At 41.3% G+C, this 15032-nt stretch overlaps 1 long non-coding RNA gene across 1 annotated transcript in view; it reads right to left on the bottom strand.

Annotated features, from left to right (window-relative positions):
- Nucleotides 1-608: 608 nt before the first annotated feature.
- The window catches only part of LOC147034357 (uncharacterized), a 141574-nt gene continuing 127150 nt past the window's right edge, over nt 609-15032 (bottom strand). The window contains exon 3 of the long non-coding RNA XR_015058150.1: nt 609-736. This is a non-coding gene — a long non-coding RNA (uncharacterized LOC147034357). The remainder of the gene's footprint in view (nt 737-15032) is intronic.

The following is a 15032-nucleotide window of genomic DNA, read 5'->3' as shown; positions in this document are numbered from 1 at the left end:
GAAGTCTAAACGATACACAGACAAACGTCAGGGAGCAAAACCTTCCACCTTCCAATCTGGTTCCTTCATGCGAGTTTGGAAACCTGGACTTCACCAGAAAGTTTACCCAACCCCTCAAGATCAGTGAACTTGAGGTCCTGCTCCCTTCAGACTCTCTGATTGGAAAGTGTAGAATGCAATTGATCTAGCACCTGCAACTGAGATCTCAAATGGACTTTCTGCTGGAAGTACGGCAGGTTCTGAAGACTATAGGGGACATAGCTCTGCCCAACAATTGCCTCCACAAGTTTTTACCCCAGGTGTTCGGTGTGGGACTAGATATCATCGAGCCCCTAAATGGACCAAGGACTTTGTCATGTGACATGCTTGCTATTTTTTTTTTTGGGGGGGGGGGGGTTCATCGCCAGTTGTTATTTTCACGAAAAAAGGAAGATGTGGTATTGAGAGTTACATGAATATTCATGTATGCATGATGAGCCGGGAGTTTGATGAACTGATGAACCGAGATTGACGTCAGCGGGCTGTCGAGCAGTGAAGGTGAGAGCCGCCATTAAACGATCGAGCCAAAGGACTTATGTGTTGGCTGATTTTACTACACAACAGTGGGTGGGGGGGAGGGCAGAGTAAAGGAAGAGTTTGCAGAAAAAAACATTGTGAAGGTGAGTGGTGAATACCTTCACGATCAAAGTGGGATTGGAAATAAGGAAGGCAAGGAAGAAGGAAGTCACGTGGTTACCTACGGGAGGGAAGGATGAGAAGAGAAGACATTAAACAGAGGGTATAGTTGGGAGGAATTGGGGGAGTGATGAAAGGATAGTGGGGGGGGGGGATGAGGGGGGGAATAAAAACTGAAGGTAATAAGTAGAAAACCTCTGTTTAATGAACCTCTGAAATGAACCTGTTTAACCTCTGAAAACCTAATAATAATTCAAACCTCACAACAAATACACGGATACAGTTTCTTAAAACGAACACATTTAATGAAAGTAGATAAATATTTACAAAGGACAATAATAAATGCAATAACGATAAATACGTGAAGTAAATTAAACTCTTCAGTTGAGGCGCCTCGACACACAGACTTGAATACAAAGGAGAAAACGAAAGAAAAGAAAATCCCTCCTTTTATTCTTGTACTTAGCTTGGTCCAGAGCTGGTCTTTGTGGAACTTGGAATCGAGGCGCTTCTATCTGCAGGTGTAGATGCGCGCAAAATGGCGCCGTCGCTTCTCTTGTAGCGGGACAAACGTACGCCAGGCAATCCGTGGGCGGCACTCAGCACCAAGGCTCAGAGACCCAGTGGAGCTGCTTTGTGCGTCGAGCGTCCTCACCGACCTGCTATTTGACATACACGAGGCTCAGGATCCGTTCCTCCTGACCCAACCAAGAGGCAAAGGCCAGGGTCTTGCATCACCAAGCGAGTCAATTCGCCTCAGCATGAATACGAGAATTGTGCCGTCTTCTTCATGCATTGAAGGAAAGGCAGCCGTAAAGCCCTGTACTGTTTCACAGGCCATCTCCCAGCTACGTTCTCTCTCGACTACATGTGTCCCTCACTCCGCACTTAACTGTTCCTTCCCTCAACTCAACTCTGACTTGTGCGTGCGCTCTCCCTGAACTCCACTCTCCTCTAACTGACTGACGTCACCCCCGGACCACCGTTTTCTCCTCCGGGGAATGGCTTGATTGCACGAAATCCAGGAATGCGGTGCCTCCGCCCGCTCGCCTAGCTTCTGACGTCACACCCATCAATCATCAGCCGTGGGGCGTGACTTCACCCGCCGTCACTCTTGGAGGTGGGGGGCTTCTGCCTGCTCGGCATGTTAGCTTGTTTGTCATCATGGTTTTGGTTATAAAAACATAGGGAAAAGTCACAGGGGGCAATTACATACTGGGGGATCTTATTCTTACTCCCTTGAAAATTAACACTGCACCACCCTCCGTGTGGTGACACGTAACACTTAAGCTCACAGTTTCCCTACTTAATTACATCAAGATGCCCCCTACACGTCCACGGACCAAACAACTCTATTCAATCCTAAATTCCCTATTTAATTCCTCCATCTACCCCCACCACTGAAATAATATTATAGCAACGATCTTTATGATCATACACTTACTTTGGGGGTGACCTTTGAGTTTTTAAATTAACAATCACTTCAATGATTTTGGGGCTGGCAGGATGGCCACAAGCCATCTATGCACATTTACCTCTAAGCTGTTGTGCCTGGATTCAAATCCCACTTTTTAAAGTTAATTTGCATTTCATTAAATCCAGTCTATGTGGTCATTACACAACACTCCTTTTGGGTTGTGATCCAGATTAGAGCTCCATTTTGAGTGGTGACCTGTGGTCTTTGGCAATACAGTATTTATTTCTTTGTTTCCTTGAGGGAGGGCATTGGCTTTCTGATGGAGGAGCGTCTTTTCCAAAGTGAGGGGCGTGGTTTCCAAAGGGAAGAGCGTGGTTTATGTTGGCAAAGAATGTTTTCCAAAGCGAGGAGTGTGGTTTGTGTTGAAGTTAGTTTTCTCGAGGGAGTGGCATGGTTTGTGTTGGTGAAGTTAGTTTTCTCGAGGGAGTGGCGTGGTTTTTGTTGGTGAAGTGAGTTTTCTTGAGGGAGTGGCATGGTTTGTGTTGGTGAAGTGAGTTTTCTTGAGGGAGTGGCGTGGTTTGTGTTGGTGAAGTGAGTTTTCTCGAGGGAGGGGCGTGGTTTGTGTTGGTGAAGTGAGTTTTCTCGAGGGAGTGGCGTGGTTTGTGTTGGTAAAGTGAGTTTTCTCGAGGGAGGGGCATGGTTTGTGTTGGTGAAGTGAGTTTTCTCGAGGGAGGGGCATGGTTTGTGTTGGTGAAGTGAGTTTTCTCGAGGGAGTGGCGTGGTTTGTGTTGGTGAAGTGAGTTTTCTAGAGGGAGGGGCGTGGTTTGTGTTGGTGAAGTGAGTTTTCTCGAGGGAGGGGGTGTGGTTTGTGTTGGTGAAGTGAGTTTTCTCGAGGGAGGGCGTGGTTTGTGTTGGTGAAGTGAGTTTTCTCGAGGGAGAGGCGTGGTTTGTGTTGGTGAAGTGAGTTTTCTACAGGGAGGGGCGTGGTTTGTTTTGGTGAAGTGAGTTTTCTCGAGGGAGGGGGTGTGGTTTGTGTTGGTGAAGTGAGTTTTCTCGAGGGAGGGCGTGGTTTGTGTTGGTGAAGTGAGTTTTCTCGAGGGAGGAGTGTGGTTTGTGTTGGTGAAGTGAGTTTTCTCGAGGGAGGGCGTGGTTTGTGTTGGTGAAGTGAGTTTTCTAGAGGGAGGGGCGTGGTTTGTGTTGGTGAAGTGAGTTTTCTCGAGGGAGGGGGTGTGGTTTGTGTTGGTGAAGTGAGTTTTCTCGAGGGAGTGGCGTGGTTTGTGTTGGTGAAGTGAGTTTTCTCGAGGGAGGGCATGGTTTGTGTTGGTGAAGTGAGTTTTCTCGAGGGAGTGGCGTAGTTTGTGTTGGTGAAGTGAGTTTTCTAGAGGGAGGGGTGTGGTTTCTTTTGCCAAAGTGTGTTTTCCAAAGTGAGGAGTGTGGTTACTGTTGACAAAGCGTGTTTTCCAAAGTGAGGGGCATGGTTTGTGTCGGTGAAGTGAGTTTTCTCGAGGGAGGGGCATGGTTTGTGTTGGTGAAGTGAGTTTTCTCGAGGAAGTGGCATGGTTTGTGTTGGTGAAGTGAGTTTTCTGGAGGTAGGGGTGTGGTTTCTTTTGCCAAAGTGTGTTTTCCAAAGTGAGGAGTGTGGTTGCTGTTGACAAAGCGTGTTTTCCAAAGTGAGGGGCATGGTTTGTGTTGGTGAAGTGAGTTTTCTCGAGGGAGGGGCGTGGTTTGTGTTGGGGAATTGAGTTTTCTCGAGGGAGGGCATGGTTTGTGTTGGTGGTGGTGGTCGTATGGCAGCTTAGCTCCCGGGGTAGCTATCATTTCTTGAAGCGCGACTGTGTCGCTGATGCAGTGCCCCTCTACCAGGACACACACTGGAACTGGTACTCATTTCGCCGACCTCGAAAGGATGACGGGCTGAGTCAACCCCCTGGTGTATTAATTCAGCGGCCGACGGGGCTTGAACTCAGGACCCTTGGATCCCAAGCCGCCACCCTAACCACTGAGCCAACACCAGGCTGTTTGTGTTGGTGAAGTGAGTTTTCTAGAGGGAGCGGTGTGGTTTCTTTTGCCAAAGCATGTTTTCCAAAGTGAGGAGCGTGCTTTCTGTTGGTGAAGCATGTTTTCCAAAGTGAGGGTGTGGTTTCTGTTGGTGAAGCATGTTTTCCGGGGGGAGGGGCATGGTTTTCCTTTGGTGAAACGTGTTTTCAGGAGGGAGGGGCGTGGTTTCTGTTGGCAGATCATGTTTTCTCGAGGGAAGGGCATGGTTTATGTTGGCAGAGTGTATTTTGAGAGGGAGGAGCATATTTTCGAGAGGGAGGAGTGTGTATTCCAAATGGAGAGGCGTTTTCTTGAAGGAGGAGCATGTTTTCCAAAGAGAGGGCGTGGTTTATGTTGGCAGAACATGTTTTTCAGAGGAAGGGGTGTGTATTCCAAAGGGAAGGGCGTGATTTATATTAGCGGAGCGTGTTTTCCAAAGGGAGGGGCGTAGTTTATATTTGTGGAGCGTATTTTGAGAGAGGAGCATGTTTTCTCAAGGGAGGGGTGTGTATTCCAAAGGGAGGGGCGTGGTTTATTTTGGCAGAGCATGTTTTCCAAAGGGATTGGCGTGGTTTATGTTGGCAGAGCGTGTTATCTCGAGGGAGGAACATACGATCAGCGATGTGAAAGCATCTTTTAAGCTTCTGGAGGAAAGTTTATGTCACATAATGCAGGATATACAGCTCAAGACAGCACAAGGAACCATTCTTTTTTATTTTATGCACTATATCCCGTATGTCGAGCAGGTGCTTGAGAAGGAGCAGGTGGTATATATTTCATCCCAAGGACAACGACGTTTCGTCCCAGGAAGGTCGGAAGAGGTTTGACGATCCTGTTAAAGCGTCGGGAAAGGAAGGAGGGATTGAGGATTAGGAAGCGGAGGCTAACGACAAGCTGGTTCTCTGCAGCACTGATAAAGATTTTGATACTCGAACATGTGCTCTTTTGATAATAATTATCGGGATGAGTGCCTATCAGCTCACATGCCTATTATACTTGGAATGTGAGGCAGTTTAATTGTGGGTACAGTGCAGGGTTTATTTTAACGTGCAGTAGACCCCTACTTGTGCAGTTCTAAATCAATTTGTGCAGTTCTAAACCCAATTTTGTGCAGTACTAAAATTTATAATAAAAACTCCAATGTCATATAAAGAAGCAAGAAGTCAATGCATGACCATGATATTGAAAAGCAAAAGTACCTTTATTTACTGTTTATATGACAAGAAGTATATTTTTAATTTTACATACACAAATGTATGCTGATTAGTACTTTGTTTTAAAATTTTTGTCAAATACCAAGATGGATAAAACTTAAAACACTGTGTTTATATGACTTGATATATATTTTTAGTATATTAGATATATATATATATATATATATATATATATATATATATATATATATATATATATATATATATATATTACACTGGATATATATTTTCTAATTTTATAGACTCCAGTGAGGCATCCTGTGTTGTGTACCTTCTCAAAGGATACAAAGGAACTTAAAATCTATAAAATGTAAAAAAAAAAAATAGCCATTACAAATGCTTCTCAGACTCAGAGAATCTCAAACACTGGGCCATGGCACCTGCCTCAAAGATTTGTGCAGTTCTAAAATTTCCTTAAAATAAACCTTGGTACAGTGTACTTGGTACAAAGGTGGGTTCGCGAACGTGGCTCATGTGTGGAGGTTGAAAAAGGATGGGAGAGCACGAATGAGAGGTGAGCCCCGCTGGGGAGAGACGCTCGGTTGTGGCTACGACACGTTATTTCATTTCCGTTAAATTCAAAATGAAAAGTTCAATAGAATCGCCGCTTTCTCATATAGCTGGGGGAATTGGCTGCGGGGAGGGGCATCTTCTCTCGCCATTTATTTGGGGAGTGAAGCGAAGTTTTTTTTCTTCTCATGCCAAACTTATTTGATGAACCTGGGTTTCGCGTGCGCGTCAGATTTTATTTCGAACTGTCATGTTTGATGTATTAGAAGCGCCGAGGTGTCTGCGAAATGGAATCGCATAACATCCATGCGTAGTCCTCACGCTCCTTGGCACCCCTCATGCCCCCCACCCACCCACGTTGCAGGCATTTCTCGCTTTAAGTACCTTCTTGTAATGAGATTTCCTGCTCGGACAGGTAGACGCTGTACCTCTGTACCCAGATATTCTGCCACTGCCATAGGATTTTAAATGTAGACTCGAATAGACTGTGTTTATGGGTGCGCTACAATGTCAACCTGAATATGTGTGATCTCACTTTTAACATGAGGCATCATAATTGAGTGTTTGTATATGGCACGGAGCACGGCTGGCCAAAGAAACAGCAGTCAGGCTCAGAGAGCCTGTACCCCTCCGCAATTCAGCACGGATCTTTCAAAACCAGCTCCTCCCGCTGTGGAACACAGTTCGTCCAATACACGTCATACATCATCCAGAACGCAGCTCCTCCCAATACCCTGGGATCCTCCAGAACACAGCTCATCCCGCTCTGGAATTCAGTACCGATGTGCTGTAGAAGTTCTGCTCTCAAACTCTGTGAGATCGTCCCACGGATCCTTCAGAACACAACTCATCCTGCTCTGGAATTCAGTGTGGTTCCTACAAAAATTCCACTCTGGAATGCAGTGTGGTTCTTCCAGAACACACCACGATCCGTTAGGGAATCTTGCATGGATATGCACATCAGCACAACCCCTTCAGGACTCTCAAGACGAATGCTGAAGCTCCCGCTAGCATTTGCGTTATGCGGGCCCTTTTCACCAGGCTTGCTTTGATTAATGGTCCGGAAAATGATTTATCGTGTACTGATACAAGGTGTCTCTCTAAATGAGAAACCCCATTAGTGCATTTTTGCTGATGTTTGGGAACCTTATTCCTTGCACTAAAAGCGCTCCTCCCCACTCCCACACCAGTTCCGGCGAGGGTTGTCCCATTATAATTTGGGAAGATTGTCCCATAAATTGTGCCTGATAGAGTAATTTAATGTATCATCGAGAGTTTAAGAAATTGGTGGGAGGTTAGTCTTATGGAACATTGTTTTTGATAAAGAGATAATTTCATGTTCGAGGGGGCAGATGTGGAGGATCCTCCATGTTTCAGAGAGATCTCCTTTTGGAACCTGAATACAGCTTACTAGCATATTATACATGGTGTGTCAGGGAGTTCAGCCACTATTGTGTACTTAGAGGGGTAGTTGGATATATGGGATTTGCACATGATGTATTTTGGAATAGATTTGTTCAGAAAGCCAATAAACTCAAGGCTTTCCAGTTTGAATCCACCTTTGCTTCAACGATTTTGTTCTGTTCAAGTGTGATGTTGGATTATCTACTGATAGTGTGCACGCGGATCTCTTAATTACGCCAAATTATGGGGGAATTGGGACTGGTCGGGTAGACCGTGTGCAGGGCAAATAAAAGTATTGTAAATTACCATAAATCACAGCCTGCATTTGCTAACAGCACACACTATTACTGTATGTAAGAGCAAGTCAGAGTATGTCCCTTTTATACCTTCATTACTCGTGCAAATACCATCTTGGATTGCAGAGCGTGAGATTATATGAAACAAATGGGGTGGAAGTAAGGCTGAACCAGCCGGTTCGTGAAAAACTTGGTGAAAAACTTTCCCGGCTGACCCTACAACATTGTGGGAATAATTGAGGCCGTACGAGTGGTGATGGTGTGTGTATATTATGATACATAGAGAGCTATACAGCATATCTCTGTTGGACCGTTACAAAGACTGATTGACTACATGAGTTTGAAAGACACACAAACGGAGACGAGACAACCTGATGGGGCAAAGTAGGGATCAGAGTAGCATGCTTGCTCCCGGATGATAGTAAAATGTACTAATCAATAAGACAGACAGACTACCCGATTCAATAGCCAACTGGATCATCAGCTGGGACTAATTGTCCATCGAGCCTGTGACCCTTCAATCCCAAAAATACAGGGTAGGGCATTTATTTATGATGGTTTTATTATCCTTATAATTTTTTTGTTTCTATACCAAATGAAAGAAAATTTTAATACAACATAGGCACATACTTCAAATTTTTAAAATCAATTTTGATTCTTTATTTCTTAAAAATTACATCAGACAAATGGGCCCCTTTCAAATTCGTGCATTCACGACAGCGGATCATCATATTGTTCATTACCGCAAGCAATGTTTCTTGCTCAAAAGAGCGGATGGTTGCAGTGATGTATGACTTCAATTCATCGATTGATGTTGGATGTTCCTTATAAACTTTGCCATTCAGAAATCTCCAGAGGAAGAAATCTGGTGGAGTTAAATCTGCCAAATCAAAGTGTGCCTTATCTGTTATGATGACCTTGTTTGTGAAATTAGCATGCTCATTGTATATATATATATATATATATGTATATGTATATGTATATGTATATGTATATGTATATATATGTATATGTATATATATATATATATATATATATATATGTATATATATGTATATATATATATGTATATATATATGTATATATATATATATATGTATATGTATATATATATATATATATATGTATATATGTATATATATATATATATGTATATATATATGTATATATGTATATATATATATATATATGTATATATATATATATATGTATATATATATATATGTATATATGTATATATATATATATATATATATATATATATGTATATATGTATATATATATATGTATATATGTATATATATATATATATATATGTATATATGTATATATATATATATATATATACATATATATATGTATATATATATATATATATATATATATATATATATATATATATATATATATATATATATATATATATATATATATATATATATATATATATATACATATATACATATATACACACACATCTCATTGTTCTTTTTTCGGCTGCTCCTGTTTGGGGTCGCCACAGCGGATCATCCGTTATGATCCGCAAAATGATTTGGCACATGTTTTATGCCGGATGCCAATACTGACGCAACCCTGGTCGCCTCTTACGACACAGGGATATGATAAACCTATTCTAACCGGGGCATACACCGGGCCCAGTACACTGATACTCACTTCGCCGACCTCGGAAGGATGACAGGCTGAGTCAACCTCCTGGTGTGTATTAATTCAAGCGGCCAATGGGGCTTGAACTCAGGACCTTTTGGATCCCAAGCCACAAACCTAACCACTACGCCAACACCAGGTATACATACATATATATATATATATATATATATATATATATATATATATATATATATATATATATATATATATATATATATATATATATATATATATATATATATATATATATATATATATATATATATATATATATATATATATATATATATCCCTGTGTCGTAAGAGGCGACCAGGGTTGCGTCAGGAAGGGCATCCGGCGTAAAACATGTGCCAAATCACTATGCGGATCATAATGGATGATCCGCTGTGGCGACTAACGGGAGCAGCCGAAAGAAGAAGAAGAAGATATATATATATATTTATATATATATATATATATATATATATATATATATATACATATATACACACACATCTCATTGTTCTTTTTTCGGCTGCTCCTGTTTGGGGTCGCCACAGCGGATCATCCGTTATGATCCGCAAAATGATTTGGCACATGTTTTATGCCGGATGCCAATACTGACGCAACCCTGGTCGCCTCTTACGACACAGGGATATGATAAACCTATTCTAACCGGGGCATACACCGGGCCCAGTACACTGATACTCACTTCGCCGACCTCGGAAGGATGACAGGCTGAGTCAACCTCCTGGTGTGTATTAATTCAAGCGGCCAATGGGGCTTGAACTCAGGACCTTTTGGATCCCAAGCCACAAACCTAACCACTACGCCAACACCAGGTATACATACATATATATATATATATATATATATATATATATATATATATATATATATATATATATATATATATATATATATATATATATACATATACATATATATATATATATATATATATATATATATATATATATATATATATATATATATATATATATATATATACATATATATATATATATATATATATATATATATATATATATATACATATATATATATATATATATATATATATATATATATATACATATATATATATATATATATATATATATATATATATATATATATATATATATATATATACATATATATATATATATATATATATATATATACATACATATATATATATATATATATATATATATATATACATACATATATATATATATATATATATATATATATATACATACATATATATATATATATATATATATATATATATATATATACATATATATATATATATATATATATATATATATATATATATATATATATATATATATATATATACATATATATATATATACATACATATATATATATATATATATATATATATATATATATATATATATATATATATACATATATATATATATACATATATATATATATATATATATATATATATATATATATATATATACATACATATATATATATATATATATATATATATACATACATATATATATATATATATATATATATATATATATATACATATATATACATATATATGTACATATATATATATATATATATATATATATATATATATATATATATATATATATATATATATATATATATATATATATATATATATATATATATATATATATATATATATATATATATATATATATATATATATATATATATATATATATATATATATATATATACCCTGCAAGGTCGAAGGGGACAAAAGGGTTGGCGTCAGGAAGGGCATCCGGCTGTAAAAACATTGCCAAAAGAAAGGGTACCATGATTGGAGCCTGCAAAAAGCTGACCTCTGCTCAGGGATAAAGGCTTTCAAAGGGTGTGATTTTACATTGATATATATATATATATATATATATATATATATATATATATATATATATATATATATATATATATATATATATATATATATATATATATAGATATATATATATATATATATATATATATACACACACACACATAGATATACATATTGTTACGGATCTGGAAACCATTTGCATTCAACATACAGATGTCCCAAAAGTCAGTTATGTCGTTAAGTATGTGTGTTGTCAGATCCCTTTCCTTTTCTCTCGTGGGATAATCAAAGGCGTGCGTTGTGATTTCTTTTTAGTTAGGTTATTAAATATTTACATCCAATGAACCCTCCAACGAACAACCAACAACCATTCCATTCCCCATCATGATCCACTACCCACGCGCTGTCTACAAGCACTCTGACTTACCTAGGCAGGGTCTTGCAGCCGTTCCTTGCCGCTTCCACCAACGTTCCTTCCACAAATGTTGTAACTCTTGCATGATGGCCTGTGCAACATTGATACTGTTACTCGTCAAGTATGAACCAGCGTGGAAGACTGGCTGGGGTTTCCCGGCAGGGGCCAAGGCCCCGCCCCGGAAAGGTGGGCCGTAGGACCTGTCCAATCAGAGGCAGACAGCGAGGTGTGTTCACCAAGGCCCCTCCCCGCTGAGGGAGGTCCATAAATTCCCAAGCACTCTCTGAGGCAGGTGGTTTTTATGAGGTCTTGGAGGGTCTTTTTGAGGTCTTGGAGAGTCTTTTAAAAGTTCTTTTGAAGAGTTTTTGGTGGGCGGCGAGGTGGCGAACGTGTTTCTGCTGGCCCTCTACGTGGAAGGGAAGAGCGACCCCGACCTCCCTCCGTGGAACCTGGCCATTCACCACCCGAGCTCCATCACAAACATCGAGTCCCACACGTGCGACTGGGGACCAAACCAGTGACCATTGTCAGGTGCCGCATCGTGGAGCATGCCCTTCCTCCGACGGTCAGGTACACCACCGAACTCTGACCACCAGCTTGTCTCTCTCCACGGCTGTGAGAGTCCAATAAAGACTCTGGGTTTCTTTTCATTTGTGTGTGTGTCTGCGTGTGGGCCCGTCTTTAAGTAGAACTGAATAAGTGTTTTTGGATCATTGTAAATACTTCTTGCATATTCGTGTTAAGTCTTGCTTTGTGTCTTCATTTATTGTAAATAAAACTTGTTAGAAATGTTCCCAGTTCGTTTCCGTCCTTTCTTGCATTGGTCCAGCATAGTTCGGATCTGAGTTTAGCCGGGTTTTTATACCCGATAATCCGTTCATTCCAGCCGGCACGGCTTTGGCAGCTTCCGCTCGGCTGCACCCGAACCGGAGTTGGTAGTCGGTAGTTGGAACTCTACCGCAGTCGGTAGGGTAACCCGGTTCGAGCAAGACGTGCTGAGGACGTGGTTTCCCCAGTAGTCGAAATCGCGTAGTTAATTAGGTAAATTGGTTATAGACAAATAGATCCTATGCTCCGCGGTTGAAATATTGGCGACCACGGTCGTTTAAATAGCCCGCCGGCTCGCGGAATTATATATATACACACACACACACACACACACACACACACACACACACACACACACACACACACACACACACACACACACACGGATGTCTGCCGAATCAGGTGACTGATGACGTCATCAATATTTTTCTGTGGACCAATTTATCCTGAGATGACCCTCAAAAATTTTCACAGTGATCGGATGAAGCATTCTACATATGCAACTATGATGTCCTAACGAAGGCACTTATATTATAATCAGACAAAAATCAAATTTATTCCCCATGTGGAGTACTTGCCATGTGCCAAGTTTCATGTTTTTTTTCCTTCGTACGGTTTCAGAGATTCAGAGGTCAAAAGTTTTTCCTTTTTTCCAACATGGCTACTCCACCACCCTATGATGTCATAGTTCTCGATTATACATTCTACATGAGTCGTCACCCCTTTGTTGAAAATTCAGTGTCATTCCGACAAGTGTCAGGTCAAGTCAGATTCATTCTTTGTCAGGTCAGGTCAGATTAGATCTGTGACTTACTTCAGGTACCATGTAAACCTGTACTAACCTGTTTCATGGTCGGGTTGTCTGCGACTAAACTGTCTCCCCACCAAGTTTCTTGGTGAGGACGGTGTATGATATGGACACCCAGCAGTATCAAAAACAAAACCTCTCAAAGGGTGGAGAAGCTCTCTGTGAGTCAACGGCCATCCATATCTCGTGCACAACTGTGTCTGTGGACATCCTCCTGCTGCAGTTGAGATACTTTTTATGAGGAGGTTGGTGGCAGGATTTGCACTCCGGCCACCAAAAACCCCTTCATTCCGCAAAACGTACTAAAAGCAAAAATAAATCTGAAAACCCACTCCGTGGGAGTACCTCTTGTGCGGCTGTCCTTCAGAGGGCAGCTCATCGGATGACAGGATTGGGGCAAAGCCTTCAGGACCCCCAATCTTTTATGATAGGAGGGAAAACACCGGGTAACCTTCCCGGGTCAGATTGCGGTAGTGTATGACGGGATGTTGCTGAGGTGTCGTACACCAGACGGCGCTCTCCTTGGGTTAACCTGAGGTGGTCCCTTCGGGTGAGGGCCTGGAATATCCTATTCCTCGGAGAGGATATTCACCTGTCTCTGTTATCATCTGAGTTCAAGCATTTGGACATCGGTATTGCAGCTCTCTCTGAGGTTCAGAGACCGGATTGCGGCGAGATCATGGTGGGTGGTTACACCTATATAATTGGTCTGGTCACTCTGATGGTTACAATGCCCAAGGAGTTGCTGTAGCTGTGTCCAATAAGCTGACTGGAATGATAATTGACGTAACACTGGTCAACGAGCGGATTGTGAGACTAAGGATTTGTCACTCCTTGTGTGTCATTTCCCTGGTCTCTGTAAATTCTCTGAGTGATGTGAGTGATCTCACTGTGAAGGACACATTCTATGCCACGATCGTGTATGTGGTTGATCAGTGCCCCAGGCAAGATACACTTCTCGTCTTAGTGGAATTCAATGCCTCAACTGCGACTGATAGGGATGGCTATGAAACGTGTTGGACCCCATGGGTCTGGAACTGTGATCCAGAATCGCACTAAGTTCCTTGACTTTGCAAGAAGTCATGGACTGAGGGTGGCTGGTTTATGGTTTCTGCACCCACAGGCTCATCACTAGACTTGGTATTCCAATGCTGGTGCTACGGCAAAGGAGATTGACCATGTGCTCGGTGATGGTCGCTGGAGGATGATCCAGAACTGCAGGGTCCACCAGAGTGCTCAGTTCCTCAATACTGACCACAGGCTTGTTGTAGAAACTCTGAAGTGCAGCTTAAATCCAGTGGAATGGTACCATCCCAGCCTAAGCTGGATATTTTCAAGCTCAAGGATGAGAGGGTAGCTGAGGATTTTTGAACAGGCTGAGTGGAGATTTGGGGGGGGGGGGTCTGGGTGCTTTGGGGGATCCTAAAGAGTTGTGTGGTGCCTTCAAGACCACCGTCCATGATGTTGCCGGAGAATGTCTTGTAACTCACCGTAGGGCGAAGAATAATTTTGTCTCTCAAGGGATGCTGGAAACCATTGACCAGGGTCACAGAGCCAGGCTGAATGGCAGAGCTGAGCTGTTCAGGGAGCTGAGGCGTAAAACTGTGCGTGCGCTAAGGGTGGACAAGGAGGCCTATGTGTGAGGAATCTGTGAGGAGGTAGAGCATCACCTGTGGTCAAATGATTCTCATCCTGCTTTCCGGGGAATTTGCGCATTGTGTTACTCCAAGGGTCATGGGGTGTGGCATTGCCGGTACCTGTGCATGAGGATGAAAGTCCGAGTCTTCAGGTCCTTGTTGCTTCTAGTCTTGCCCTATGGATGCGAGACTTGGACTCTGACCAAGGATCTGAGACGGAGACTTAATTCCTTTGGTACCAGGTCTCTTCGG

This window comes from Eptatretus burgeri, chromosome 1 (assembly GCF_056783735.1).
Source record: "Eptatretus burgeri isolate ZD-2024b chromosome 1, Ebu_testis_v1, whole genome shotgun sequence".
Classification (NCBI taxonomy): domain Eukaryota; kingdom Metazoa; phylum Chordata; class Myxini; order Myxiniformes; family Myxinidae; genus Eptatretus; species Eptatretus burgeri.
The sequence above is the reverse complement of the archived record's forward strand: the minus strand, read 5'-3'. Positions and strand labels throughout refer to the sequence as shown.